Source organism: Podarcis tiliguerta, assembly GCF_965153285.1.
Source record: "Podarcis tiliguerta genome assembly, chromosome: 8".
In the NCBI taxonomy this organism is placed as follows: Eukaryota; Metazoa; Chordata; class Lepidosauria; order Squamata; family Lacertidae; genus Podarcis; species Podarcis tiliguerta.
The window spans coordinates 77,760,201-77,786,524 of record NC_139541.1 but is presented as its reverse complement, the minus strand read 5'-3'; the positions used below and the strand labels follow the sequence as shown (position 1 = coordinate 77,786,524).

The following is a 26,324-nucleotide window of genomic DNA, read 5'->3' as shown; positions in this document are numbered from 1 at the left end:
AGCGACAAGAGACAATGAGTTCAGGGTCTGAAAACACCTGTACCAGAGAACAGATAAGCTCAGAGGTTAACTTGACGAGGTTCCCACAGTCTGTCTGCCCTCACCATTCAGACTGTCCTTTCTTCTTTTCTTTCTTTCTTTTTTTTTTTAAAAAACACACACATTTATTGTTCTTCTCCCTGCTACCCCCAAACCATATCAGATGGTTTCCTGTTTGGCTTAGAAGATGCTTTTCAAAGCAGAGGGAGGGAGGGAGGGAGGGAGGGAGGGAGGGAGGGAGGGAGAGAGAGCACACAATGTGAAAAGCAAAGGCTTTTTTTATTAACAAAAAAAAAAAATGGGAGCAGGCAGAGAGAAATCAGACACACATCAAGGACAGCTCTTCTGGTGCAGCACCAGCCTCCATCATTTTAAGATGGGGACAAACGAAAAAGGGAGGCCAATGCTGACCTATGAACTGTGTCATGATGTATCCTACTGAGATTGTTCTTTCTGAGAACTCACATAAACCCTGCTGGTCGGAGGGTGGGGTTCTGTGCAGGAAAATAAAAATCAGTTTGCATATTTGGTGCTTTGGCTGCATCTCCCAATCCAGGAAGAGTGACAGCATTCAGAAGATAAAACATTTTGCAGCACCCTTAAAAAAAGAGAGAGAAAGAAACCCCACCATCGTTTAAATTAGGGTAGCCTTGAACGTGCAAGACAAAATCCCTGGTTCCAGTCTCACCTCTGCTGCAAACCGCATTACTTGTGGGCCTTGAGATAAGCCAGTGTTCTCACTTCCATCGCCTCATCTGCATTATGCAAATGCTGGTCTTGCACGCAGGATTTTGTAAGGATTACTGAAATAGTGCATGTTAAAGCACTTTGAACAGTTGAAAAGATGGGGGGGAGCAAGTCGCTACCATGGTCAACTCAAGCCTTTGTGAACGAAATCGAATCCACTCGGGTTTTACATGCAGAGGCCTTGGGAGCTAAGCATGTCCACCAGCCCTATAGGACATGGCAACTCAACCAGATGGCAAGCAGAGCTTCCACAGCTGCTGGGCATCTGCCGCCGCCCTACGCCCCAGATGTGTGGTTGGCAGTTTGCAGGTTTCATCCCCCAGCCAAAGAAGCTAAGAGAGACTGGGGCAAAACGAGATAACATCACAAAGAGGTGGTTGCAGGAGGAAGTGTGTTAAATGTGTGTGTGTGTGTGTGTGTGTGTGTAAAAAAGCATGCACGTGCAAAGTACCGTATTTTTTGCTCTATAAGACTCACTTTTTCCCTCCTAAAAAATAAGGGGAAATGTGTGTGCGTCTTATGGAGCACATGCAGGCTGTGCTGCTATCACAGAAGCCTGCAAGAGGGATTGCTGCTTTCACTGCGCAGCAATCCCTCTTGCTCTTCTTGGCTTCTGAGATTCAGAATATTTTTCTTCTTGTTTTCCTCCTCCAAAAACTAGGTGCGTCTTGTGGTCTGGTGCGTCTTATAGAGCGAAAAATACGGTAATATGGATTCATAACCTTGTCAAAGATGCCCCCACGGCTAACAGTTGGCCTTAAGAATAAATAACCTTTTAAAGGTTTATACAAATCCACATCAGAAACATGATGGCAGATTGCACCAAGGGGAGAGAAAGATACCAGTTTTGCTCACAGCGCTGCGATAAAGCGGGGCGGGAGAGAGTTGCAAAATGAAGTATTTCACGCTGCTCAGACTTCCTTAGACCATATTCCCAGAACATATGTGCAGGGAGACAGAGACGAAACCCAAATTACTGGACTCCCTATCCGGCCTCAAACGCCCATGCAACCCAATGCTAGCTTCGCTCCTGCTTCTTTAAAGGTTGTTTTCCCAGCATTTAAAAAAAAATGTTCCCAAGGCCTTTTGGATTAATGAGATGGTTGTGTAATTGCGTGCCAGTTCCTCTCGAACCTGACCTGCCTTTAGGACGCTGAGGCACTAACAAGCGGTTGCAGAAGCTCACAGACGGCAAAGCGGGAAAAAGGAAGGATTGGAAGAATCGGCATGGGGTAGATTCTGCAGAGGTGGGGCCTTCTGAACCTGGGACCTGCAAGAAAATCAACGTTGCCAGCGGTGTTAGAAATTAGCCAGGCGCCAGGCGCGTTTTCCAACTGGCACGGGTCCTATCGCAACCACATGGAGAGTTCTGGATGCTGGGCTGGCGACTGGGGAAAGCAAAGCATCACTTAGAGAAATATCTGAAATATTTTCCCTTGAAGCTTGAAATTTGTTTTGTTCTGGATTGCTTCGTTTGATGTTTTGATGCGTTGTAAACCGCATTGAGATTTGTTCTTTGAAATACAGTGGTACCTCAGGTTAAGTACTTAATTCGTTCCGGAGGTCCGTTCTTAACCTGAAACTGTTCTTAACTTGAAGCACCACTTTAGCTAATGGGCCTCCCGCTGCTGCTGCGCCGCCGGAGCACGACTTCTGTTCTCACCCTGAAGCAAAGTTCTTAACCCGAGGTACTATTTCTGGGTTAGTGGAGTCTGTAACCTGAAGTGTATGTAATCTGAAGCGTATGTAACCCGAGGTACAAAGCAGTATACAAATTAAATGAAAAAAATAAAATAAATTCCACCGGGGAGAAAAAGAGTGCCTAGCCATTCCATTGTGGCAACCATAACCTAGGTTTGGCAATTAGATTATATATCTCAGTTTCTAACCCTGGTTGTCAGTATATACCATGGTCGTCTTTCCTGGCCCACTGAGAGAGAGAAGGTGGGTAGCCATCGTTAGTTTTGCAATTCTTCTTCGTCTAAGGAAAGGAAAGGCAGGCAGTGAAGGAAGGAGTTGGGAACCCATAGAGCTCGATGAGATGAGATGAGAGCGCAACGCCCTAGGAGACAGGACGTCCTGGGTTCGAATCCCCGCTCAACCACACAGCCTGCTGTGTGACCTTTGGCCGGCCACCATTTCTCAGCCTAACCACATTCGTGGTGAGAAACGCGGGGTGAGAGGTTCCGGGTGACCGCCGCCGCCGCTAAATGCCGGCTATGACTAAAAGGCTTTTCCCATAAGGAAAAGGCAGGGACGAAAAATAAATATATGTCAAAACAGGATTTTAGCTTAGTCACCACCACCTCTGCTGCCATCTGCCTGGCTCTTTCTCGCTCATCTTTCCATCCACACTGTCCTGCCTAGCCAAGCAAGTTAAGCAGAAGGGAAGGAAGCTCTAAAAAGAGAAAGGAGGACGAACGAGAGAAAGAAAAGGGAGGCAAGAGGTCACACGCAGCCCACACAGCTGCCCGACAACAGGCCTCCAATTCCCAGAATCCCTGCAGAACAGCACTGTCTGTTAAACCGAGCCTTGCTTCAATTTGGAGGCTCCTGTGCTGCAATTCCCCCCCACAAGCTGGCCAAGAAAGCCTCTTTATTGCCTCAGTTTTGATGGGCTGAGTCGCTCATTTAGGGTGGGGAAAATTTGTGGCGGTGCAGTGGTTAGCGCACCGGACACTGGCTGACCTGTGAGACCAGGGTTCAAATACCCACTTGGCTGCAAAGCTCACAAGGCGAGCCGTGTTAGAAAGGAGCCCAGCACATTTTGTGACTGGCGTGGGTCCACAATTGCGACCACAATGTGGAGATCTCTGGATGCGGGGCTGGCAACGGCCATCTCCATCTGGCTGGCCCCTCCGGGAGAAGACCTCATTTACATTCCACCTTTATTTCCAAGAAGTAGAGGATTCAGGCCCCCTTCCTCAGTTAACCCCCACAACGACCCTGTGAGGTAGCTTCAGAGGCCGTGCCTGACTCCAAGACCACCCAGTGAGCGTCAGGACTGAGTGGGTGTTTGAACCCTGATCTCCCAGGTCTGAGCTCGACACTCTAACCACCACCCCACACACTGGCTCCCTAGAGCCCTTCTGCTATGGGGAAGATATATAAATTAAGTAGGTAAATATATATGGGGAAGGCAAGATGGATTGTTTTATTTTATGCTTTAACGTGTTACAAACTGCTTTGAAATTTTTATTTAAAATACCATATTTTTCGCTCTATAAGACGCACCAGACCACAAGACGCACCTAGTTTTTGGAGGAGGAAAAATTGAAAAAAAATATTCTGAATCTCAGAAGCCAGAACAGCAAGAGGGATCGCTGCGCAGTGAAAGCAGCAATCCCTCTTGCAGTTCTGGCTTCTGGGATAGCTGCACAGCCTGCATTTGCTCCATAAGACGCACACACATTTCCCCTTACTTTTTAGGAGGGAAAAAGCGAGTCTTATAGAGCAAAAAATACAGTATAAGCAGTATATAAATAACAATAACAACAACAACAACAACAACAACAGTCATTGCAGGCGGGAAGGCGCACAGACATTCCCCTGTGTTGACCCGTAACCTTTAAGGTGCCTTTTGTTGCTTATCTGATATATGAGAGTTTCTAACACTATGGGCGAATCACAGCCTCTCAGTCTAACCTACCACACAGGGTTGCAGTGGGGATTAAGTGAATGGAAGAACCTTGTACATACCACTTTGGGCTCCTAGGAGAAAAAGTGTGGGATATAAATTCAATAAATGAAATAAAATAAAACCTATGCAGCTTGGGACCAGGATACCTGAAAGATCGCCTCTCCCTTTATGTGCCCAGGCGATCACTGCTCTCTGCAGGCAACGGCCTCCTGCAAAGGCCATCTTACCAGGAGGTCTGTTCTTGCACATCACACGAATTCCAGCCCTCTGGAATTCCTTCCCCTTGAATGTTCGACAGACTCCGTTGTCTTTCCAGCACCTGCCAAGAGCTTCCTCTTTTAACAAGCCTTAGAAGCTGAGGTCTTTCGCAGTCTGCATTCTGTACTGGAAGTGATTTTTTGTTTGTTTTTAAAGATGTTGTTACTCTTTTGTTGTTTGCTGCCCTGGGCCACATTTGGAGAGGAAGGTTGGTGTATAAATTCAACACATAAATCAAATCTTGCCACCACTACACCCCAGTGCTCCGGCGTGGCATAGTTTGACACAAGGGGTCTTTCGGAACCCAAAATGTGAAAAATGAGGTAGTTGCTGTCCTGCAAAAAAAGGGCTCTTCCACCTGAAGAGTTTGAGAAGTGGTGCTGACATGTGCCATTAACTGTACTTTGGGGTTCCTAAAACACCAGAGCCGTGTTAAAAACAAACAGAAGAAGAAGAAGAAGAGGAGGAGGAGGAGGAGGAGGAGGAGGAGGAGGAGGAGGAGTTTGGATTTGATACCCCGCTTTATCACTACCCGAAGGAGTCTCAAAGCAGCTAACAATCTCCTTTCCCTTCCTCCCCCACAACAAACACTCTGTGAGGTGAGTGGGGCTGAGAGACTTCAGAGAAGTGTGACTGGCCCAAGGTCACCCAGCAGCTGCATGTGGAGGAGTGGGGAATCGAACCCGGTTCACCAGATTACGAGTCCACCACTCTTAACCACTACACCACACTGGCTCTCTCATCAGCAACTTCCTCGCCGCTGAGGTAACTTTGGAAAAGGCCCTCTGTCAGTGCAGGTTCAAAATGGCTCCAATGGTTCAACTTGATCAATTCTATTACTAAGAATGCTGTGCGATGAACACATTTCTGGCTTCAAACAGGAAAATTACAGGCAACCCCTAAACCTTGACCTCACCTTGGTCCCTAAGCAGGCTGTGCTCATATGCAACGGCCCTTCCAAAAGTCTGCACCTAATTAAGTCCAGATTTTAATCCAGCACCTGCGCCACACAAATCTGAATCCTAAAACCTTGAGTTAAATATTCAGATAAGTAACTCTGCATTGAAGTGGGATAATTCATGCAAAATAAGTACTCCCCCCCCCCCCCAAGTCACAGGCAGAGCCATGGTGCTACTGGGGTCCTCCACATCCTCCTAAGCCCCCCTTCTGGGTTTGAGTCCTTGTTTAAGCAGACTTTTAGAAAGGGAAAGCTTTCATAAGCATTTCTGAACCACTCCTCTGTTTGTCGGCCCTTCAAGGTAGCGAAATTTATATATACGCTGCAGCATGAAACAATAAAGAACAGGATGAATTAGTGAGCGCAACACGGCACAAAGCAAACCTCAAGTGAAAATGAAGAGAGAGAGCCAGGAACAAACAAAAGTCAAAGCCAAAAGCCAATAACATAATTGTAACCGCACAGCGAAATAATAATAATAATAACCTAAGCCAGGGATGTCCAACCAGTAGATTGCGATCTACCGGTCGATCGCTGGGTACTCCCGGTCGATCGTGTGATCCTGATGGATCGCCGAAAAAGAAGAAAAAAGCTCAACAACTTTGGTCAATCCAATGGGTAGATCACTGCCAGTGTTTTTATAGTGGGTGTATGTAGAGTATTCCTTTCCTGTATTACTAGAATATGGCCTTCCTGCGTTGTCTTCCTGTTGAATTCTTAGAGATCCTGCGTAGGTGGTATTTCTGCACATTGCCTTCCAAACAACCCTGGCACGGATAGCTCCGAGTCTCTAAGTGATGTCATGACCTTCCTATCTAACTATATACATCCCCTGTTTATCACCGGAACGCAGAAAGGAACGCAGGAAGGCCATATTCTAGTAACACAGGAAAGGAATACTCTACAGGAGTAGATCACAGTCTCTTGGAAGTTCAACATCCCTGACCTAAGCCACTGGGGTTCAACCAGACCTGGTATGGACAGCAGCGCTACCGCCATGCAAACACATGGGGAGAGAGCAGGGTTCGAAATTAGCCAGGCGCCAGGCGCATTTTGCACCTAGCTTTTGACCACTTGCAACCAAGTGAAGATGCCTGGGAGCCAGGAGGGATGGTGCCTGACATCTCCACCATCTGGTGGAGGATCATTGGATCTGGCCTGCTTTCACACACTAATAGCCCACCCTGTAGAATTCTATCAGTTATATTCCATCTGCACAATCGGAATGAATTTCTGGAACCAAAATGCCTTTCCTGTGCAGCCTGAGCAGGAACAGTCACCTTTAAGAAAAGGAGGCCGGAAAAGGCCAATATATATATGTGGACTGTCCCTGGATCAAGTGACTTTTCTTCTTTACATTCCCAAAGTTCTTAAAACTAGCTCCAGGTTGTCATCTGAACTAGCCAGATGCTTAACTGATAGTCAATCATAGTCAATCTACCATTTGAAAAATAAGACTTTAGATCTGTCTTGCCCCAAAATGGCAACTAGACATTCCATTTCGGTGACTGTAGCCTTGGTTAAAGGAGCCATTTGGCACCTAGTTTATATATCTGAGTTTCTAACACAGCCTGGCATCAACAGCAACACCATTGCCATGCAAACACATGGTGTGGGTGTGGGTTTGTGGGTGTGTGGGTGTGTGTGTGAGAGAGAGAGAGGAGTTGCCATGCATTTTGGGGTTAAAGTAAGGTTGTGGCCTGGAAATTGGGTATTGGTGCCATAAGCTATACTGTCAATGCGCTCCTGGTTCTGTGTCATCAACAACCGCACTTCTAATCTTGGGGTGACATGAAACCCAAGCCTCTCTGCTAAAGATCTTAACAAGCAGGCATGTTGTGTCTACTCTCCACACAAACACACCCACCCCAAAAATACCCCAAAGGGAACACGTTTTCAAGGCCACTGAAATTATACCTTTCGAAACCAAACTCCGCATTTTTGCAAAATGTTGAAATACACACCTAGCCTATCAGTTCACATCTCTGCAAGCTTGGCTAGGTTTCTGAAGCGAAGCAACGATCCTCCAGAGGTCACACGCTGTGCCAAATCGTAAAAAAATCCCTGCTGTACATGGAACACAAACTTCTTTAAGAGACAGCTTTGATTTGTTGAGGTGGGTACACAATGCACTCATGTTCAAAGTGGACTTCTTAAGCTTCTTAGAGAGGGAAAGGGGTGGGGGTGGGGGTGGGGGTGGGATGCAACTAAGGCTGAACCTAAACTCATCATTATTTGGGAACTTTTCTGCAGTGCTGAAAAAAGGACATCTCCTTTTTGGCACCCCTTGCTAAAAGAAAATTTAAAAAGTGTTCCCCTATTAATTTTAAAATTGTCCCTATGGCCAAACCTTACTGGATGTGGTGAACCACACAATTTAAAAAAAGAAAAATTCTGGTCAAGCTGTCACATGAGCAGTGCCAAAGTATCATCTTAGAATCATAGTCAAAGGGACCCTGAGGGTCATCTAGATGAACCCCCTGCAATGTAGGAATCTTTCGCCCCACGTGGGGCTCGAACCCACAGCCCTGAGACTGAGAGTCTTGTGCTCTACTGAGTGAGCTAGCTTGTTCGTGAAATGTGTGGCAAACTCATCAATTAAGCAGGATAGCCCACACAACCGATTCAAGAAGGAGAAAGCAGCAGCTACAACAGCCCTGGGCAATACTGAACTAGGTGACTGTACACAACACACACACACACACACACACGAGCCAAACCTGGCAAATATTCCACGCAACACTACTATGTGCATCTGCCGGCAAATAGATAAAGTCATAATCAGAAGCAGAATGGTAGACAAGATGGACCAAAGCTTTGCCCCAATGTGGCAGCCCTTGTGTCCTTACTCGAAGGATAGTTTTAAAAATAGACCGTAATTATGTTCCTCTGTGTTCCAGTATAAAGCCAGAGAAGAAAGCTCCGGGCTGGTTTCGCCAGACAATTCCACTCTGAAAGAAAGATTTTGCTAAGGAAACAGACAAGCCACAGTTCGGCTTTTATAAAAATAGTCGCAGGGTAACAAAGCCCCCACTCCTCCCGGCTCGCAGCTTCCACATTCTGAAGGGGCTTTTCTTTTCTTTTCCGCTGTGTTTTGTTTTAAGAAGCCCATCCCACCCTAGGACAATTATCCCAGGGAGCCAAGCGCACAGGCCTCTGCCCCTAATGGGAAGCGACATTCCCGTCCGTAGCCCCACGCCGCAGTCAGGGCAATTCGGAGAGCGTGAATGAAGTTCCCCCTAATTTAATAAGAAAACAGATCGAGCGTAAGGCAGGAGCATTAAAAATTCAGCTTTCGCATGGGGGTGGGTGGGTTTTTAAAAAGAGGGCAAAAAGGGTAGATGCGGGAACAGGCAACCCTCAAGGATGTGGGTATATCGAAGAACGCACTTTTCGCGAGCAGCTATAAATAGACAGTCCTACATTTTAAGCCACAGATACTTTCGGTGCGGTTCAGAGAGCAGGGCCTCCCACAATTCCGCAGAAGCAGAGAACGGGGATATTGGCCGCAGAGTTCAAGTTTCAGTGACGAGAACCCTGCAAGTTTCTCGAACTCGTGCCTTATGCGAGTCGGCAACACATGCTGCGATTCTCTGAAGACGAAGCAAGGGTTCAGCACTATGCATAGCCTTCCGCTGCTCCTCGCCGGATGAATCAAACCGGAATAAGTTGTTCAGAGACAGATGTTGAAGAAACCTGTGCATAAATCTGCATGCGTTTACCCAAGCTGCACAATATGGCTTTTTAAAACCAATTTTAAAGGTACGAAGTACACCCAGCCCAGCCCAAGCCATGCAACTACAGGAAAAGTACTACATTCAAAGTTGTGCAAAGTTTTCCAAGCCTCGTCCCTTCTCCCCATGCCCCACTGTGCACCACACACCCTGAATCGGCCAAACATTGCTTTGCAACAACTTTGAGACCAACCATTTGATGAATTTGGCAGGATTAACCACATAATATACTTGGGGCATCTCAGCCCATATTTCTCAGTTTTGCTATTCAAATCATAGAATTGTAGAGTTGGAAGGGACCCTGAGGGTCATCTATTCCAACCCCCTGCTATGCAGGAATATGCAGCTGTCCCGTATGGGGATCGAACCTGCAACCTTGGCATCATCAGTGGCACGTTCTAACCAACTGAGCTATCCAAGCTTTGTTGTTGTTTAGTCGTGTCCGACTCTTCGTGACCCCCTGGACCAGAGCACGCCAGGCACTCCTGTCTTCCACTGCCTCCCGCAGTTTGGTCAAACTCATGCTGGTAGCTTCGAGAACACTGTCCAACCATCTCGCCCTCTGTCGTCCCCTTCTCCTTGCACCCTCCATCTTTCCCAGCATCAGGGTCTTTTCCAGGGAGTCTTAACTTCTCATGAGGTGGCCAAAGTATTGGAGCCTCAGCTTCAGGATCTGCCCTTCCAGTGAGCACTCAGGGCTGATTTCCCTAAGAATGGATAGGTTTGATCTTCCTGCAGTCCATGGGATTCTCAAGAGTCTCCATTCCCTCAATTTCAGGAATCCAGATCAACAGCATGTTATCATGCGTATGGAATTGGGGTGAGAGTTATGATTCTGTCTTCCCCTTCCCATCTTGCAGACTAACCTAATATCTGTCCCTGTGGGGTGAAGCCACAGCATGCCACGCTGGAAGTAGCAGGGGCACCCCAAAAGGTGAAGCTGCTTACAAGACTGGGCAATGCATATTCTGCAATTCAAAACACACACACACACACACACACACAGTGCTAGGTACACAATCCGTCTTCCAGAGAATCCAAACCTTCATGTTAGAAATGCATCAGGTTTTAATCCTTAAGGCTACAAAAGATGGTCTTGAAAGTATTGCAGCTAATGTCTGATGCAATCTCAGAAACCAGATAAGACTGCCAGCGATTGGGGTGGGTGTGGAAAGGACACAACACACACAGCATTTCCAAGCGTATCTTGCAAACTTAGCTCATATTCTCAGCGTGTGGAATTCTAGATGCGTTCTGCACTTGCACAGAACAGCAATGTGCTATGAAATGTCCTCTGCCACTGGTCAACAGCTGCCTGTTCATCAGAGCCCAGAGAGCCCACGGAGCTTTTGCATCTTCTGCAAAACCCAAGTCCCCACGGTGCTCAATCCAAATACAAATCCAGCATCACCCACCAGACTACCCTGGTTATCTTAACTCAAAGATCTAATCAGGCTGTTTAGAGGTATTCGAGACCAATACCTCTACCGCCAGAAATCATGCTCTTCTAAATGCCAGTTGCAGTGAATCACAAGCAGGGAGAATACTCATGAACTGCTTATTATGGGCTTCCCGAAGGCATCTGGTCGGCCACTGGACTGTGCGGACATTTAGTCTGATCTCGCACACTTCTCATGTCCTTAGGAGCTGCACAATATGTCAATGTATCAGCCGCACAAAATTTGCGCAGGGGCCAAATTTAATACGCAGGTTTGTGTAACAGAGGAAGCTGCCTTCTAACAAGTCAGGTCACTGGTGCATCTAACTCAGTAGTGTCAACACAGACTGGCAGCAGCTCTCCAGCCTTCCCATGGGGATTCCTTCCCAGGTATTACACCTGGGGCATTTTGCATGCTAAGTACAGTCATACCTTGGTTCTTGAACACCTTGATACTCGTATGTTTTGGCTCCTGAACGCCGCAAACCCGGAAATAAGTGTTCCGGTTTGCGAACATTTTTCAAAAGCTGAACATCCAACGTGGCTTCTACTTGAGTGCAGGAAGCTCCTGAAGCTGATCGGAAGCCATGCCTTGGTTTTCGAACGGTTTCAGGAGTCGAACAGACTCCCGGAATGGTTTAAGCTTGACAACCAAGGTACCACTGTATACTGTATTGTTCTGCCACTGAGCTATGGTCTTTCCTAATGAGAACATTCATTTATCTTTTGATGACATTTCATATGTCGTGCTATTGTAATAAGGAGCGATAAAGAGAACGGAGGAAATGTTAAAGCTTATCTCTCTCCTAGAACGAACAGCAGGGTTTTATCTCAATTGTTTCCTCATTGTGTCCAGAAAAGGCGAATATATCGGTGATGTGCAAACCCATTTAAACTTGAAAGATAGAAAAATAAGATTCAGAAAGTAAAGAACTTCCAATTCTTCATCTGTCCGCTGTATAAAAACAATATTCACTTCGTCCAATTTAATATAACACCCCTCTTTTCTATTCTTTCTTTCTCTTTCCTTCTATTATTTTTCTCCCCCCACCTTTTTTGTGTTTTTATGGTGTATATATATATAAAAGTCTTGGTTTGGTTTAAAAAAGGGAAGTTATTAAGTTTTTTATTTTTCTCTATAGGTAAAGGTACCCCTGCCCGTACGGGCCAGTCTTGACAGACTCTAGGGTTGTGCGCCCATCTCACTCAAGAGGCCAGGGGCCAGCGCTGTCCGAAGACACTTCCGGGTCACGTGGCCAGCGTGACATCACTGCTCTGGCGAGCCAGAGCCGCACACGGAACGCCGTTTACCTTCCCGCTAGTAAGCGGTCCCTATTTATCTACTTGCACCCGAGAGTGCTTTCGAACTGCTAGGTTGGCAGGCGCTGGGACCGAACAACGGGAGCGCACCCTGCTGCGGGGATTTGAACCACCAACCTCTTGATCGGCAAGCCCTAGGTGCTGAGGCTTTAACCCACAGCGCCACCCACGTCTCTATAAACCTTACTAAAAAATTAAAATGCAAACCTATTTAAACTTAACGATTCTGATCAATTTGTTTTGCACGGCAAAACAATGAGTCAAGTGAAAATGAATAAATAGCGGGCCAATAGCGCCCACTCGAAGCACAATGCTGCCCCCCCCCAAAAAATCTTAAGTGTTCCCACAAGTCTAGGACAAGCAGACACATCCAAGACTGCGCGGAGATGCCCAGGAACACGAAACATCAAGCCTGCATCTCCCCCTCCCCAGAGGAGTCAGATCTCCCTGAGCTGACTGGAGAGGACAGGAGCCATGGCTGCAAAGTGAACAAGCCACTTCCAGCTGGGTTCCGCAGCGCCTAGGCAAGGCAGCAGTCAGCCGCCTTGGTGCTGCTGCCCCCACTGCCCACCCAAAGCCAGCATGTGGCAGCTGCCACGGGAGCGCGGCGGAGGGTGGCGCATGAGGGCAGCAGCCTGACGGAGTCGCAAGCGTCGGGCAAGCGGACAGCGAGCGGCTCGCTTCGTGTCCCGGGGCGGGATGGAGACGAACGGCCGGTGCGAAGACAGGATCAAGAGTTGGTTCGGGATCAAGAGTTCAATCACGCCAGGGACAGACGAAGCTCTGGACTGAGCTAGGAAACAGGAGCCCTGCTTTAGCACAAGTCAAGATCATAGCTACTGGAAACAAGAGAGTAGATGGGTGGAACGAAAAAAACAACAGTGGAGGCAAGCTGTCAAAACCCAAGCGCTGCCAGACTTGTTCTTAGTTCTGCTCTGCACCCAGTCTCCAAAAATCCTTTGCCAATTCACCGCTTGACAGCAGGGCGCAGCTCCTCCTCCCCGTCTCTTGACTCCATGCCTCAGCATGACAAAAAGGCAAGGGAGGAAAGTGTTGCTTTTTTAAGAAAAAACCCAAATTATTCAGCATTTTCCTACATGCCGCGCAGCGCAGACGTGGGGTATCGCATTAAGTGGCTGTGCAAAACACTGTAAGGTCGTCAAACTCACAAGATCGTTATTGCTTTAAATAGTTTATAATTCTTTAAAACAACAACAGCCAGGAATTCCTGTAGTGGATCACTCTTTCCGCAGAATGACCACAAAGCTTCAGTGTCCTTTAAGGCAATAGAAAAATATAAACCCATCTCTCCCAGGTGGGAAATGTTTTTGTCTCCAATCGGTGTAAATCGGTGTAAATCAGGAGTGGGGAATCTCTGCTCCCTGAGCCATTTCTGGCCTGTCACAGAGTCCAATTTGGCCTGTAAGTCCATTTTCCCCAAATCATGTCCACTTGCCCATCAGCTGACATCACTGGTGAAAGGAGATGGTTTAATACTGCATTGGTTGCAAACCCTGTTCCCAGTAGGAGGGGCAGGGATTAAAGCGCTTTGCAAAAGTGCTGTTTGAAGCAGCTGACGCTTCTCAAGTGCGCAGTGGCAGCAGCCGGCATGCCTACTCACTTAAAGAAGAAAAGCAAGCTGCTTCAAATTGCACTTTTGCAAAGCGCTTTGAGGCAGCCCCTGCACTCCCATTTCAGCCTCTAGAGGGCTCTCTTAAAACCTGCACTGCCCTTTTAAATCCCCAAGAACACGGGTGTCAAACACAAGGCCCGCGGGCCAAATCCGGCCCGCCAGACCTCGTCATGTGGCCCGTGTAGCCGCCGCCGGCTGCCACCTTTTATTCTCGCTTTTTTTTGGGGGGGGGGACACAAGAAAGCCGCCTCTTCGGCGCATGCGCGGCAGCCTACAAGCCAGAGAACGTCTGCCCTCTAGCGGCGCCGGCCGTTCTACACAGGAAACCTCCACTTTACATGCATTCAGGAAACCTCCACTTGTTTTTATATTGAGCGCATGCCATCCTGTGATGTGACAGATCCAACGGCTGCCTGAACCCTTCTGTCCTGTACTGTAAGTACATATGATGTATAGTCCTACAGATACAACCGGCCCTTTGAGGGTGACCAAACTGCTGATGCGGCCCCCGATGAATTTGAGTTTGACACCCGTGCCCAAGAATGAGGACTTGAAACAAGAGGAGAGGGGGGTGAGACTTGGAAAACCACACAAGGGATTTTGACAGACGGACTCCCCTATCCATTTCCATTTGGTATTGTATAGCTTGACAAAATGGGAATAAAAGAGAACAAGTTTGATGAAACTACCAGCTCGCCATCATCCCATTTAGATTAGAACACAACACTTTTACCAACGCTAGCTTTAAGGAAAGCGAACGTGGTACGTAAACGTCAAAAATGGAGCCAGCTCTGACTAGAGCAAAGAGCATTGGACAGTAGACTTTACCCACCCGGGAAGAATGGCAGATGAAGTTGATGGATTATACGGAACTGGCGGAAATGACTGGCAGAATCCGAGACCAGGGAGAAGAGTTGGTGGAAGAAAACTGGAAAAAGTTTAAAGATTATTTACAGAAATGCTGTAAAGTTAAAGAATGTTAGGAAAATGTTGGAATGAAGTTATATGGCTTTAGTAGAAATGTTATAAGGAATTAAGTATAGATAGATTAATAGAATATTAAAGGGGGGGGAATAAGGATAGAATGTGTTAAGATAATTATAGGATAGAAAACAGAGGAAGATGGAAAGGAATTGGTGAAACAATTAACAGAAGTGGAATACAAAAAGGGAGGTGTGAGGAGGAATGAAAGAAAGGATATTGAAATTGTTTGAAGTGTTTTAAATTGTTTTTGTTTGGTTTCGTTGGGTTAATGTGTTAGTGTTGTGTGGTGTCTTTGTATTGTATTGTATTCTTTTTTTATCTTGTTTTCTGTTGTTGTTGTTTTTTTGTGTAATGTTTGAATTGCTGGAAAAGTAATAAATATTATTTTTTTTAAAAAAATGGAGCCAGCTCTTCTCCATCGCTGCCATGCATTTCTTTGCCCAGAAGCTGGGGGAGGAAAAAAGGAGCAGGGTGTGAAGCTACAAGTCAAATGAATAACAATTCTGAGTTATCTAAGAACAGCGTCCTAATCGCAGAAGACGTCACGGGGGTGGAAGACAGCAGCCTGACAACGCTGATCTACTCTGGCGTGCTAGCTGAAGCACCAAAGACTTGCACCGAAAGGTGAAAAGGAAAAGGCAGAAGGAAATTCCAAGAGTTGTTGTAGGGCAGGCATGTCCAAAATCCGTTTTGGGGGCCTAATCCGGCCCTCCGGTCAGTTTAATCCAGCCCCTGTGGCAGTTTATTTCCTGAGGTAAAATCCTTAAAAAAAACTCAACTACTCTGGACGGCCCTCATGCACGTTCACTTCATCAAATATGGCCCTCTTTGAAAAGTTTGGACACCCCTGTTGTAGAGCATACACACAGCCAGAAAAGGTCTTTATGTTAATTTCAGCCTGATCTCCCTCAAGGCCTTCGTGCCTGAGAAGGTCCGCTACCCCTGATGGCAGTAAGTGTCCAAGCCAAATGTTCTCACCCAGCTACTGCATCTGAAAGTGTCGTCTTCTGCAGAAGGGAACTGCTAACACATGCATGAAGGGCAAATATGCCAGGCCCTTCAGCTTCAACACATGCCTGCCCAGCTGCCAAGACAGAGGCAGCTGTCACTTCTGCCAGAAAGGAGAAAAGGACCCCCCAACTTGGCAGGTGCTGCCAAGACAAGATTCCTGCTGCTCCGAACATAAGCAGCGGTGTTGACCCTCTCCTAGCGAAGGAACAGCGTGGGGCAAGGCTTAACCCAAGGCTTGCTAAGTACCTTCACAGGTGCCAAGATGTCAATGGGAACCAGCTTGGTGACCGCTAAACTTCAGTAATTGAAGGTACCGTATTTTGGGCTCTATAAGACACACTTTTCCCTGAGCAAAAATTAAGGGGAAATGTGTGTGCATCTTATGGAGCGAATGCAGGCTCCATGGCTTCAGCAATAGCAACACGAAGCCTCCGAAGCGCAGTGGGAGTGCTCCCGCCACGCTCCGGAGGCTTTGGGTTGCTGTCGCTGAAGCCAGGAGAGCAAGAGGGATCGGGGCACACCGATCCCTCTTGCTTTCCTGGCTTTGCTTTGCTGGAGAGGCGCTGCACAACTTTCCCTCTCTGCCCAGCGCCCCTTCAGCGAAGCAGGAGGAGAAATGGAAGGGGCTCCCTTTTCTCCTGCCGCCTTGCTAAAGGGCCACTGCGCAGAGAGGGAGAGAATTTTGTTTACTTGTTCTCCCCTTCTAAAACTAGGTGCATCCTATGGTTGGGTGCGTCCTATAGAGCGAAAAATACGGTACTATTCCTCACATTCATCCTGTTACCTGTGTCTTCTCTACCTCTCTACGCCTGGATAGCTCAGTTGGTTAGACCATGGTGCTGATAACACCAAGGTTGCAGGTTCGATCCCTGTATGGACCAGCTGCATATTCCTGCATTGCAGGGGGTTGGACTAGATGATCCTCAGGGTCCCTTTCAACTCTACAGCTCTATGATTCTATGATCCTCCCAACCTGTCATTGTCCAGATGTTGCTGGACTCCAATTCCCATCAGCCCCAGCCAGCACGGCCAATGGTCAGGGATGATGGGAGACGGAGCCCAACAACAACAAAATCTGGAGGGAATGACACTGCCTACCCCAACTTTATACTGTAAGCTCCTCAGGGCATGGGCCTAATTCCACCTCCCTCCCATTCCTTTTCAGATTGCTCCCCATCTCATTCCTGCTCCAGCTCCATCTTCCCTCTCTCTTCCAGCTTTTGTCTGTGGATTAAGAAATATTTCTTCAGCCACAAATCCCCTTCGCGGGGGGAAGGCCTCGCAGACCACAGGTTTAATCAACTTGCATCCACACAAGAGCTGGAGATTTATCACCCCAAAGGTCAGCGCGAGTAGGAGCGCAACCACGGTCCTCAAAGCTCGGGCCCCTGAAATTTGCAAGGTCATTCCGCCGGGGAAACAGCTCACCAGGCCTTTTGCTTACGGGAGAGAAACCGGGCGAGACGATGCTGCTGCGAAGAAGAAGAACACGGGCGTCAAGAGACGATCAATACGGCTTAGCCACAGACCAAGCGTCCCTTGAGGGGATGGATTTTTACATATCTTAATATACATGCAAATTATCTGGGAGAATTAACTAGGTCAACCTACCACCACTACCGTTGCAGGCTGAAATAAAGAAAGACTTTGCATGCACGTGTGTACAAACAACAGGAGACATATACAGGAGAAATCTCGAGCTGGGGGCAGGGAGGGAGGGAGCCAAGGGCAGAGCCTAAAGTGCTGTTTGATGTTCAGCAGCATGCAAACAAAGCGGTTAAATGGAGCAAGCTGCAGGGAGGGTATTTTAGAGGGCGGGAGCACGGAACAACCTCCCAGCTATCAAGCCCCACGTCCAGGGGAAAAACGGTAAACAACCCAAGCAAGGAGCAGCCAAGGCAGATCTTAAATGACAACCCAAAGAACTAGGCAGGTGAGAGAAAGAGGCTGAGGTGTCCTTCAGGGTCTGGGAAGGAACGTGCAGAGAGCTCTCAAGCTTGTGCCTCTCTGTCTCCCCGTCTCCCTCAGCACCTCCAGTCCTCCTACCCACCCACCCAGAACCCCCTGGAAAAGAGCAGAGGAAACCGATCAGATCAGAGGAAGAAAAGAGGCTTCGCAAGGTCACGCCTCCAGAACGCCCGAGTCAATCTTTCTGCAAATCGCACGGAGCACGAACAAGCTGCCGTTTCTGGAAAACCTGAGGCCGTTTTCCTTTATTAAATGCCTTTTTCAGATTTAAAAGATGATAAGCCGGCGTACTGTTGCAAAGAGAACAGAGGCATCCGTTCAGCCAATGAGGGTGGGATCTGTAGCCCAACAACACCCGAAGGGGCACCGGTCCGCCACCCCCAAACCTTTATTTATCTGCCCCATCTTTACAGAGTTACAAATACAGAAAGAATGAGAATAAGTTTCCTTGTTTGCTTAGCAACTTCAGCCACAGTCCGCATACTTTAAGGAGTGAGGCTCTTGTGTGGGGCAACATTCTGAGAACACAATCCGAAACACCTTCTTTAGGCTTTTGAAAACGTATAGCAATACTTCTGAACCACCACTAAAACCTCGCTCAGATCACAAACTGAGTTTACAGTGGTACCTCAGGTTACATACGCTTCAGGTTACAGACTCCGCTAACTCAGAAATAGTACCTTGGGTTAAGAACTTTGCTTCAGGATGAGAACAGAAATTGTGCTCTTGCGACGTGGAGGCAGCAGGAGGCCCCATTAGCTAAAGTGGTGCTTCAGGTTAAGAACAGTTTCAGGTTAAGAACGGACCTCTGGAACGAATTAAGTACTTAACCTGAGGTACCACTGTACTTAGCACATGAAAGGGAAGAAAATAAAGTAGGGTCACAGTAGTAAGGCCTCCCATACTTCCCTATGTTCAGCCAAAGGGCTGTGCAGTGGTTCATCATTTCTGCTTTTGCAAGCCTCTAAGTGGACTCCCATTCATGAACTTGAATATTAAAACAAGCGCCGCCTCTGTTGTCTTTTGGGTGCCTCCCGAAGACTTTCCCCTTTCAACAACAAGCCTTTTAAGTTGAGGCCCTTCCCTGTCTTCATCTGCGCCAGAATGGTTTTTAAGATGCTTCATTACTAGTTGTTTGCTGCCCTGGGCCCTGTCAGGGGGGAGGGAGGGGTATAAATTTAATTAATAATCACCATGCCGTAATAACATGCTGGTGTTTAAAGCCCTGAATGACTCAGGCACCAAATACTTGAAAGAATGCCTCCCTCCCTAAAGACCCCCTTGGGTGCCACGATTGGTCAAGTGGTTCGGAGTGATGGTTGCCCAGGACAGGGGCATTGTCTGTGGCAGCCCCTAAGTTGTGGAACTGCTTCTCACTGAAGTGTACCTGACGCCTTCTTTACACAGCTTTGGGCTGAATGCTGACGACACACCTCTTCATCCTGACTTTTAACAACTGAGGTGTTAACCCACATCGCTTCTGTGGTTGCGAGTTGTTTGGGGCTACTTTTAACATCTTGCTTTAATTGTTCTAAGCTGCCCTGGTAACTTTAGGGGTAAGGGGAGGATAATAAATAATAACCACCATCCTGATGTAAACAGGGTTCAGGTCTTATGTCAGTGCCAAATATCGAGCCATGCCAATTCACAGTCGCCTCTACAACTGGCACCAGTTGTGTTGGTTCGCGCCATTGCCTCTTGGTTTGGCACCAATATGGAAGCCCAAGCGAGTCTCCAAGAGGAACAAGCATTAGCTCAGTGCAGGGAGTGTGTGGAATGGGAAGGAAGCTTAGCTCATCCACGTCCATTAAGATTACTCTTCTCCTAATCCCACTGGGCCCAAGGCAATGCAGAGTCCACGGGGAGATTTCGACAAGCAGAGACAGCGCTTCACAGCTCATCTTTTCAGCTCTCGCTATGGAGCAGCCAGCTCCTTCTCTGTCCTTTGTGTTCTGCTCTTTCAACCACCCCTCCCCTCCTCTTCCACCCGGCAAAGTCTGAAAGTTGTGGGCAAGCAGGAGCAAAGCTTAGGAACAAGGAACTTGGAACACAATAACCTGTGTCCAGTTCTGGGCACCACAGTTCAAGAAGGACACTGACAAACTGGAACGTGTTCAGAGGAGGGCAACCAAAATGGTCAAAGGCCTGGAAACGATGCCTTATGAGGAACGGCTAAGGGAGCTGGGCATGTTTAGCCTGGAGAAGAGGAGGTTAAGGGGTGATATGATAGCCATGTTCAAATATATAAAAGGATGTCACATAGAGGAGGGAGAAAGGTTGTTTTCTGCTGCTCCAGAGAAGCGGACACAGAGCAATGGATCCAAACTACAAGAAAGAAGATTCCACCTAAACATTAGGAAGAACTTCCTGACAGTAAGAGCTGTTTGACAGTGGAATTTGCTGCCAAGGAGTGTGGTGGAGTCTCCTTCTTTGGAGGTCATTAAGCAGAGGCTTGACAACCATATGTCAGGAGTGCTCTGATGGTGTTTCCTGCTTGGCAGGGGGTTGGACTCAATGGCCCTTGTGGTCTCTTCCAACTCTATGATTCTAACCTCTACTGAGAATAGAATACAGGAATAGGAAGCCCAGTTGCCCCATCAGCTAAGTCATCTGCTGCGTAGGGACTCAAGGAATTGCAAACCAGTCATTTCACCTCCTGTTGTCCCCACACACTTTGCACAAGGAGGAGCCGCTGGCTGCATAAACACAGAGACAACTGGGAAGGGGTGTGGAGAGGTCCATTTTCAACCATTCCTTAACATCTCAGTACAAAAGGATAGGACGTGGATGGCGCTGTGGGTTAAACCACAGAGCCTAGGACTTGCTGATCAGAAGGTCGGCGGTTCGAATCCCTTTGACGGGGTGAGCTCCCGTTGCTCGGTCCCTGCTCCTGCCAACCTAGCAGTTCGAAAGCACGTCAAAAGTGCAAGTAGATAAATAGGTACCGCTCTGGCGGGAAGGTAAACGGCATTTCCGTGCGCTGCTCTGGTTTGCCAGAAGTGGCTTAGTCATGCTGGCCACATGACCCAGAAGCTGTACACCAGCTCCCTCGGCCAATAAAGCGAGATGAGCACCGCAACCCCAGAGTCGGTCAGGGGTCCCTTTACCTTTACCAAAGGATAATGGCAATGACATTCCTGGAGAGGAGAGTTCAGTTCCAGGCAAGAAGGCCTCCAAGCACAGAACCTTCCACAAACCTCTCAATGGCCTCATCATCTCAAACTGGACTTAGGTGCAAGGAAGCTCAGACTGAATGATAGGACCTTCTAAGACTGGTGATAGGATAGCATCCTCCATGACACCTGAAGGCAAGAGGCCAGCTTAGCGGGTACAGGGCAGGCTATGTGACACAAACTGCTCTGTCCTTACACATCTTGCTGCTCTTCTCCCCATCCCCCACAGTGTCAAGCGGCCGCTCCACTCTGCCTAATGGTAGAGCCGGCAATCCAGTTCACAGGAACTGGGCAGGTGGGCCCTCGGATGACTTTCCCATTCCTTTCATGTAAGCCCCTCTTCTCCAGCATAAACAGAAACAGAGGCCTCCATCCCTGTCTGCATTTGCTCATGCATACGAATGTGCAGCTCAGGTACATAGAGGGATGATTCTTACAGGACCCCCATTGTTGGAGAAGGGAATCAGAAGAGCCTCTGCTGAACTAGCAGCGAGGGCCAATGCTCCTGGCTTTTCGGCCCCTGCTCAGCTGAAAACATGCTCTCCCATCTTAAAGATCAGTTGCACCTGACCTGGGCTGCAGATTACTTGCACCTAACCCACTAATGGCAGTTTTACGCTTTTTAAGGTGCTGTTTTGCTGCATAAAGCATCTGTAAAAGTACAAGTGATATGAGGAAGGGGATATTTGGAGCCCACCCCCCAAGCCCTCTCTGCTTTATGGACTTTTTCAACCTTGCAAGCCAGCTTGCTGTGTAGAAGTGTGAGAGTCAAGTCCTGATTCCTAAACTAGGGCAGATGCAGATGGTTTTTTGTTTTCGGGCAGGGAAAACATGTTAACCAAACAAGAGTCTTTGGGCTACATAAAATCAACATATCAGTCTCATACAATAAATAAATTTATATCGAAAATCACTGTGTCATTTGTGCCCTTGCAGTATTTCAGTGGGAAATTAAAAAGGGCAGTGCCTGCATATAACCTCTCCATAAAAAATCTGAGTCAGTGGTGGATGTATCAGGATTCCACCCCTAGTTATGGTCAACAGAAAAGCCCTCCATATGCTTTCACAACTGACTGTTTTAGCAGTTCCTCTAAGTACGCAATGCAGTGGACGCTTGGGCTGCAAATGTGATCCATGCAGGAGGCACGTTCGCAACCCGCAGCGCCGCATCTGCGCATGCCCAGGTTGCAATTCAGTGCTTCTGCGCATGTGCAAAGCATGATTTAGCGCTTCTGCGCATGCACGACCGCCGAAACCCAGAAGTAACCCGTTCCGGTACCCGTAAAAACACAACCTGAAGCGTCTGTAACCCGAGGTATGACTGTACTGATAATGCTATAAACGTTCAGATAAAACCATGTCCCATATTTTGTCTAACCAGCCACTCATGGCGAGTCCTGATGTTTCCCAACGGCCAGCCAATTCCAAACAGCACTGCCACAAGGAATGCAGAGACACATTCCCCATAAATTAGGATGACACTGTGGTCTGGTTATCCAGAAGTCTCGAAACCACTCCTTGTCTCTACTGGAAAAGCCCGGCTTCTGTAGTCACAGCCAGAACACAGTCGCTCCAGGACTCAGCCAAAGCCTCCCCTCTTGCTTCTTGTCAGGCCTGATCACTGGAGCCGCACCTCTGTTTATATCTCAGAGCCCATCAAACAGAAATGGAAGACTGGCTCAGGAATGTTATCCCCAGTTGAGAGAAAGCCATGGCCTGAGCTGGGATTAAGCTTGGTTTGTGGAAAAGGCAAAACAGTGGCGAAGGGGAAGAGTTGAGGGGAAGGCCAGGAATAAGCACAAGTTTCATTAAGGTCTGTTGGCAATGGGGAAGACAGAGGAGGAAATGCCTCAGGTTTTGTTTAAACTGAAGAATACACATACAGGCATGCCAAACTGGTCACTCCAGATAGAGCACCAGGGCTGTCTTAAGCATATGTGGCGCCGGGGTGCAAAGATCCACCCAGCGCCCCTCCTCCAGGTTGCCCAGAGTTGTTGACTTTTCTTTAGGGGGGAACCCCAAAGTTGTTGACTTTTTAAGGATGGGCCGGCGAGGTGCGCACGGTAGAGCTGACCTGGCCGGCCACCTCAGCAGCCACAGAGGAGCCCGAGGCAGCGGCAGCAGAGCAAGGCCGGGGCCGGGCAATTGGAGGGGGGGGGGGCAAACAGAGCCCAGTGCAACAACAGTCGAGCCCGAGCCAGCCGCTGAATGAAGCTGGGTGCCTCATGTGAGCAGCGTGCGCTGGACGGGCCTCTCGACGGCCCGCCAATCCCAGTCGCGCAGGAGGGCGGAGCCAGCAGGCAGCCTCAGCGCCTTGCTTGCCCACAGCAGAAGAGCTGCGGCGCTCCGATGGGCTCTGCTCCAATCAGAACTGGTTGTCAATTCTTCCCAATCCCCGGACTCCAAATCTCAGCCCCGGACTCTCGGCCTGGTGCCCCTGAGAGCCTGGCGCCCAGGTGCCCTGCACCCGTAGCACCTATGGATAAGGCGGCCCTGTGGAGCACAGATAATCTCAACCTCTGCATCAGAAAGAACTGAATACAGTGGTACCTCGGGTTACAGATGCTTCAGGTTACAGACGTTTCAGGTTACAGACTCTGCTAACCCAGAAATAGTACCTCGGGTTAAGAACTTTGCTTCAGGATGAGAACAGAAATCATGCAGCAGCGGCGCAGAGGCAGCGGAAGGCCCCATTAGCTAAAGCGGTACCTCAGGTTAAGAACAGTTTCAGGTTAAAAACGGACCTAAATTAAGTTTTTAACCCGAGGTACCATTATACACAGGTCGGGGGGGGGCCTCCCCCACATTTTTCGGGATGCCAGTTTACATTCAAGTCCAGGCTTGACACCACATATCCCCCCCCCCAATCACAGCTGGAAGAAAGAGGAAAGCCAATAGCAGTCTGGTTCTTAGCAAGGCCAAAGCATGCTAAATAAGCAAGCAAAGTCGTCACGTGTACTGGCCCAAAATCTCAAGCACGTGAGAATCAATGGAAGGGTTGGCTAAGGACCCCCTAGCAAACACATCCCAGTGAGTTCACACATTTTTCCATATGTGGGAGAAGGGCCTGTTCAGGGAATTACAAAACCTGGAACAACAGAAAACCTCTGTACACTGCCTGGCTTACAGATGGGTCAGCAAGCATAGCAACCCCTGAACCCCACTTTCCCAACTTCTTCCCAAGGTTGCTAACCTGCAACAACTACCCTTGATCAGGGATGGGCCAATCAAGGATAAGCCAACCAGGGCTGCCCCTCCAGATAAATAGTGGACTACAGTTCCCATCATTCCTGACCGTTTACCATGGTGGCTGGGGCTGATGGAAGTTGGAGCCCCCCAAAAACCACCTGGAGATAATAATCCTTCCTAGGAATTGAGGGGTCCCTTCATACGCAGCAAATTTATGTGTAGCTTGGTACTTCGCCCAATTCTGTGGAGGCTACACAATCACTTAGCACAGCACAGCACAAAAGGTAAAAATAAGTGGGGGGAGAGGGAGAGAGAGAGAGAAGAGGAAGCAAGGTGAATCAATCAACAGCATCATATCTGTGTCAAGAATTGGCTTGGGGCTTTCTTCAGCATCCACTAATGCCTTGAATGTAAAAACACACACATTCTGGGGGTAATAGCTCTGGAACTGTCTAGCCTACCTGGCACGGTTGTTGTGAAGTTAAAATGAAGGTAAAGGTAAAGGTACCCCTGCCCATATGGGCCAGTCTTGCCTGACTCTAGGGTTGTGCGCTCATCTCACTCTATAGGCCGGGAGCCAGCGCTGTCCAGAGACACTTCCGGGTCACGTGGCCAGCGTGACAAGTTGCATCTGGTGAGCCAGCGCAGCACACGGAACGCTGTTTACCTTCCCGCTGGTAAGCGGTCCCTATTTATCTACTTGCACCCGGCAGTGCTTTCGAACTGCTAGGTTGGCAGGCGCTGGGACCGAACGACGGGAGCGCACGCCGCCGCGGGGATTCGAACCGCCGACCATGCGATCGGCAAGTCCTAGTCGCTGAGGTTTTACCCACAGCGCCACCCGCGTCCCATGAAGAGGGACGCATAAATTGAAGAGGGAGGCATACATGCCACCTTGAGCTCCTTGTATGAAAGGTGGGATAGAACTGTAATAATAATAATGATGATGATGATGATGATGATAATACTTGCATCTTGTATCCTTCACCCAAAACGGGGTCCACCCCTGAAGACCTCACAGGGTGTTCAGATCCCCTGTAGGTCTGCTAGAAGAAGAAGAAAAGAGCTTGTCTCTGCCTCACAGAGAAGTATGGAAGGAGAAGGCAAACGAGAAAGCCTCCAGTTGCCATAGCAATAGGGAGCCGGACACTGCCGGCTTGGCTCCTGGGACAAAATTGACACAACTCATTTGTCTGTCTCCCAGCCTAACAAAGAGATGGGCTGGAACAAGGCTGACTGGGTTGGATCCCAGCCTGAACTCATCGACAGGCACCTGTCCTGGGAGTCCCGACATATTGAGGCTATGTGAACAAACAGAGAAGGTGCTCACAGGCGTGTACAGAGTGAATTGGTGGCCTCCTCTGCAACAACAGCAGCTGCAACATCTGCAGAATGGACACCAACAGGTGAAGACTCTCACCAAACCTGAAAAGGGGCTGCAGTTCAGCGGCAGAGGATCTGCTTTACCTAGGGCTGCCCTATTTCAAAAAGTAAAAGCCAGGACACCCTGACAGTTGCTGAGGTTTTTTTTAGGAAACCCCCAAAATTGTTGAGCTATTTTTTTCTGTTGACAAAGTGGAAATTCCCCCTGGACGTCAATTCTACCTTTGAAATTCCAGTAATGTCCCCCCAAAAAATCCAGACATATGGCAGCCCTAGATATACTTGGAAAATGTCCCAGATGTGTCCGCCCCCTGCCACATCCCCAAAGCAAGGTTCGGAAAACCAGGAAAGCCATTGCTGGCATTCCTAGGCGCAGGTTAAAAATCACTGAAGCCACATCTACAGAACACAGTGTTAGCTCGGGTTAAGTACTTAATTCGTTCCGGAGGTCCGTTCTTAACCTGAAACTGTTCTTAACCTGAAGCACCACTTTAGCTAAAGGGGCCTCCTGCTGCTGCCACACCGCCGGAGCACGATTTCTGTTCTCATCCTGAAACAAAGTTCTTAACCCGAGGTACCATTCCTGGGTTAGTCGAGTCTGTAACATGAAGCGTATGCAACCCAAGGTAGTACTGTACATTCAAAGTATTCCCCGCCAAAAAAAGGAACCTGGGAGCTGTAGTTTGTTAAGTGTGCTGTGTGAGGGGTGAACTACAGTTCCCGCGAATCTTTGTGGGGAGGGGGAAGCCATGCCTGCTAAATTAGCGCTCCAAATGTGCTTTAAAGGAGGTTCCCGGCACGTTTATCCAAGGCAGCTGCATATCCAAAAAACCTCTGGGTAGGAACAGG

General features: G+C 48.3%; 1 protein-coding gene and 1 long non-coding RNA gene across 4 annotated transcripts in view; both read right to left on the bottom strand.

The window, feature by feature from the left end:
• The window catches only part of NECTIN2 (nectin cell adhesion molecule 2), a 101,469-nt gene that overhangs the window by 63,391 nt on the left and 11,754 nt on the right, over window positions 1-26,324 (bottom strand). The window lies entirely within an intron of this gene.
• LOC310683439 lies at window positions 13,999-14,296 on the bottom strand. The gene is made up of 2 exons (XR_014514418.1): window positions 14,230-14,296; window positions 13,999-14,180 (listed from the first exon to the last, which is right to left on the bottom strand). It is a non-coding gene; the product is annotated as an uncharacterized lncRNA (long non-coding RNA).